The sequence below is a fragment of the Eulemur rufifrons genome, chromosome 15 (genome assembly GCF_041146395.1).
Source record: "Eulemur rufifrons isolate Redbay chromosome 15, OSU_ERuf_1, whole genome shotgun sequence".
In the NCBI taxonomy this organism is placed as follows: Eukaryota; Metazoa; Chordata; class Mammalia; order Primates; family Lemuridae; genus Eulemur; species Eulemur rufifrons.
In genome coordinates this window covers 109234167-109239122 of record NC_090997.1, presented here as the reverse complement: position 1 = coordinate 109239122, position 4956 = coordinate 109234167, and the positions used below count along the sequence as shown (strand labels likewise).

The following is a 4956-nucleotide window of genomic DNA, read 5'->3' as shown; positions in this document are numbered from 1 at the left end:
TCTTTTTTTCTTTTTTTTCTTTTTTTTTTTTTTTTTTGAGACAGAGTTTCACTCTGTTGCCCAGGCTAGAGTGAGTGCCGTGGCGTCAGCCTAGCTCACAGCAACCTCAAACTCCTGAGCTCAAGTGATCCTACTGTCTCAGCCTCCCGAGTAGCTGGGACTACAGGCATGCACCACCATGCCCGGCTAATTTTTTCTATATATATATATTTTTTAGCTGTCCATATAGTTTCTTTCTATTTTTAGTAGAGATGGGGTCTCGCTCTTGCTCAGGCTGGTCTCGAACTCCTGAGCTCAAACGATCCGCCCACCTCGGCCTCCCAGAGTGCTAGGATTACAGGCGTGAGCCACCACGCCCGGCCTACGAAAATCTTGATGTTCTCATTGTTACAACTAATACTGACAATTTAATTCAAAAAATGTGGGTTGAGTTGCATATAACCCATGCACAGAAAACAATAAAAAATAAGAAATTAGAATGGATCGTTTAGTTTTAATAAAACACCATGGCCCCAGGGAAATTTTTTTTTTAGTGTGGCAGTCAGGTGTTAAATGTTTCACATGGAACTTACCAGGCAGAGCACAGCATCCAGGAGGTTCCAGGGCGTCCTTACCATCTGGGTTTGATGGTATTTGTGCAAATCCAGGCACAAGAACGAATATTTTAAACAGAATATAAACAAGTGCAAGCTTACGTGCTCAAGCCATGACACAGGTTCTGAGGGGCTGTGGAAGAAATGAGAGCCCGGGAGTTAATCAAGACAGACAAATCAGGCCCAAGAACAAACCTTTGCAGAAACCCTCCAGGCCCAGGCTGAGCTGCTGGCCGGGCCAGGGCAGCGCAGGGCCACCTCCATCTGCTCCCTGAGCTGCAAATAGGCTTCCATGGCTGGCCCTCTTCACTATCTAGAAAAAATTATAAACCATCTGTTCTCACATTCGTTGGTGTTTAGGGGAAGAAAAAAGTTTGGCTTGTCCAAGGAAGCACATGGCTGCAATAGGCACAGGCCCATTTTTACCAACATTGCTCCTTTATTTATAAACACGTCTCACGCCCTGGGGTTCTTCTGCCCCTGCGGGACGCAGAGACCGAGCTGATGGCACTTTCCAGGGTCCAGACTCACCTCACGGGCCTGCGTCTGCTCTGCCACCAAACCCAGGGGGTCGGCCTGGCCTGTGCTGTCCACACAGAGAGCCGAAGAGTGGGGCCAGGAGCACTGCCGGGGGGGGAGGAAGGAAGATTTGATGCGAGTGATGTCAGCCGGAGCCGGGAGGGGAGGGGAGGGCGAGGGCATCTGCAGCGGGCCACGTTTCGTGGGGCTGGAAGGCGTGGGGTCTGCGGGCGTCCTGTTGGAGAGTGGGCTGCTGGTGACGGTGGCGAGTCGCCGGGGTCCTGTGCAGAAGTTGGTCAAGTCTGCTCTTTGGGCTGCCCCGTCTGAAAGGCTGAGGTACTGGGGAGAGAACAAAAAGTGCCTTAGGGAGGGGTCACTGTGCAAGGCCGAGTACACGAGCACCCGCAGGGGTGTGTGACCCGAGGACCCAGCGGTGTGGCCTCAGGCTGGTGGCAGCACCTGTGCAGCCAGCCCCACCCACACTCCTCTGTCCGCGCATCCCCGGTGCACAGCACGTAGTGTCCAGACGTGAGGACCCCCCACCGGCTGCCCAGACCCTCGGACAGAGGGGGGCCTTCCGAAGCTGCCCTCCAGTGCTGCCCCCCACACTGGCAATGCCCGTCAGGCGTGGCCCTGCGTGGGGCGGCAGGCACAGAAGAGCCCCTGCCCCAGGCCGCCCGTGTGCCCACTTGCCTACACAGATCGCAGCCAGCAGGGACCACAAGGCACTTGCACCCTGTCCTGGCCTCGAGGGGCCTTGCGGGGCCGCATGGCGGGCAGAGCTGAGCTGTCGTGTGGGTGCTGTACACACGGTTGATGACCCTGCCCCGTCCTCCTTCCCCTGTCTCGTGTCCAGGAAGTTGAGCACATTCGACTGTATCACCCAGAACAGCAGAAAAAAGCAACTGGAGAGCAGCAGTGCACGTGGAGGAAGGACTTCACCAGGTACTGCTGTCCCTCGGCCTCAAGTCTGTCAAGGGCTGGGGACCCCACAGCCACTGTCCTTTGCTTCTCTCCTGGTATGGCCCTAGGACTCTGTGATGTGTGTGCACCTGTCTCTGTGTGAGGCTGCGTGTGTGTCTGTGTGGTGTGTGTGGTGTGTGTTGTATGTGTGGTGTGTGAGGTTATGTGTGTGGCTATAGCAGTTTGCTGTGTGGTCACAGGGAAGACTGAACACTTCTCCTGGGACTGGGGACAGCGAGAGTGTGCCCTCCCACCACTTTTGATGTTGCACTAACCTTCCAGCCAGCACAACAGAGCAGGAAAAATGAAGGCATACAGAACACAAAGTAAAACTATGCTTATTTTCAGGCAATAAAATCCTGAAAAATAAATTTGAAAACTAGTTGAAATAATACATTAGATTAATAAGGTGCAGGGCATAATATCATGATACAACACTTAGTCATTTCTATACACTGGCAATGAAAAATCTAAGTTCTATTTAAAAGCTGTTCTATTCATAATATTACCAAAAGAATAAATTTAACAGCATTGGTGGAAATATATACCCTCAAAGCTGTAAACCATGGCTAAGAGAAGTTGAAGACAGTCTATTAAATGGAAAGATCTACAGTATTGTTAAGGAGCAGTTTTCCCCTAAACTGATCTACAGACTAACCAGGATCCTTACTGAACCCTCGCAGCGCCTTTTCTTAGTGGAAATCACAAGCTGATCCTAACGTGTGTATGGAAATTCAGAGCATCTAGACAATATACCAGCCGAAACAATTTTGAAAAAGAACAAAATTGAAGAACTTACACAACCAGACATCCAATTTTACTACAAAGCTATGGCAATAAAGACAGTGTGATACTGACATAAAAATGGACCTACAGACAAGTGGAACAGAATAGAGGTCCAGACTTAAACCTTTCATTTATGGTCAATCAATTTTAAACAAGGATATCAAGATAATTGGATGGGGAGAAATGACAGCTTCAACAAATGGGACTGTCTACAAAGGTCTGTTTGTATATCGTCCATAGTACCAAATTGGCTTATAAATAAATGAGTATTCATAAATTATGCAAATAAGCCAGGTGCTTTTCAAATGCACAGGACTTAGTAATCTTTTGGCAGATGATACTGGTCTAATATTGGTTTGATGGGAATGGCCAGGTCTTCAGCTAAATATGCATATATTTAACTTTAAGTTTCTTACTTTTATGATGCTTTCCTGGCATGAAAATTTAGCCTGGGATGATGGCTATATTTGTCTGATGTCTCATGAAATTTTCCAGGCATAATTGTTAAGAATGAATAAATTGGGTAGATGTGGCTAGGGAAAAAGTTTGTAAATAAATTTTTGATGATGGTTATATTTTGTAATATGTTTACTTGGGGAGGTTTCTCAAATATTTTAAGTAAATATACCCTTAGAGTTTTACTAAGTGAAGTTAAATGATGAATATTCATTGAATATATAGATATTACCCAATTAAGATAATTCTAAAACAGTAATTGAACATTAATTGAATAAGAGTTTAGACTCATATATTTTTGACTTCTTATTTCAAAGAAACAAAAGTTATCTGAGTCTGTTAGTGACCCATGACTCTGTTTAGTGAAGTACCTCAAACCTTATAACATCTTTGGCAGGTTTTCCTGGGATCAAAATCCTAAATTAAATCTTTTTGACCTAAAATTAACTTTGGGATTTTCCAGTTGGACCCCAGGAGAGCATCAAAGAATGTATATCTCTTCTTGTGGAGATATTAAACTATTAGGCTAATTTGGTAAATCATACAGGAAGCATTGCCAAATAAAAATGATATGTAACTTAGTCATATTTGTGTAAATGTGTTATTAAAATGTATTCCAAAAATATGTGATTCTGAAAATTCTAATGTGTTGTGTTATGTGCTATCAGTCATTATGATTACTATGTTAAACTGTTATATGCCACAGAAATACCTAAATTTTCTTGCCAATTGTAAACTCTCATTAGACTTTTGACCATGGCTGTTCTGGGTTTCCACAGTTATTATTTTAAATTCTTTGATGGAAGCATTTTCAATCAGCTATAGTCCAAAATTGTTAATCAAGATTGAGAAAAACAATCTTGATTACATGAAACTAAGTAATTGATAAGAATACTGCTTTTATGCCTTTATTTAAAATGTTGGTTCTTTACCTAAATGTTTTCCAGAGCCAAGGAAATTTTCTTTCATAAGCTCTGTATAGTCTGCAAGAATTTTGTAAAGTATCCTTTTGTGAACAAAGATGAAAGCTTTTGCTTCTTCTCCCTACTTGATTCCCTCAAAATTCCGGAAGTATTTGTGAATATCCTTATCTTTATTTATATAAGTTCAATAAAAATATGCTGTCTCTTTACAAGCAGGATACAATTGGAAACACTGGCCATATTGCCAAGGATTTGACTGAAGTGTCATATTTAAGAATATGCACAAAATGCCAGTGTTCCCAGCCTTACAGTGAATGAGTAAAAATTGTCACTTCCTGGCAGGTCCGAGAACCTTAAGACTATAAGTAAAACCTAAAGCCTGCCTTGGTTTGGCTTCCTCCTCTCAAGAAGTTCTAAAATCCAAGATTCCTGTATGATCAACGTGGACAGAGAAAATCATGCTTCTAAGGAAAACTAAAGCATACCTGCTAGTAGATTGAAGCCCTGTGCACTGAGTTCAAGTCCTTGTATCTACCTGTGGCCTGGAATGGATCCTAAATCCCCTGATTTCCTCCAATATTTGGCTACAACTAAATCCTGCTAAAGTCCCCAGGATCTTGCCCACCAGCAAAGCAGGGATACTCCAGGGCCATTCATGGAACACGACCCCTATCCAGATTAACCAACTAAGAGAATTAAATATTCAGATTGGAGAG

The 4956-nt window shown here is 43.9% G+C and overlaps 1 long non-coding RNA gene across 1 annotated transcript; it reads right to left on the bottom strand.

Annotated features, from left to right (window-relative positions):
• Positions 1-473: 473 nt before the first annotated feature.
• On the bottom strand, positions 474-1464 carry LOC138395395 (uncharacterized). Its single transcript, XR_011235539.1, has 2 exons — positions 1125-1464; positions 474-726 (listed from the first exon to the last, which is right to left on the bottom strand). It is a non-coding gene; the product is annotated as an uncharacterized lncRNA (long non-coding RNA).
• Positions 1465-4956: the final 3492 nt, after the last annotated feature.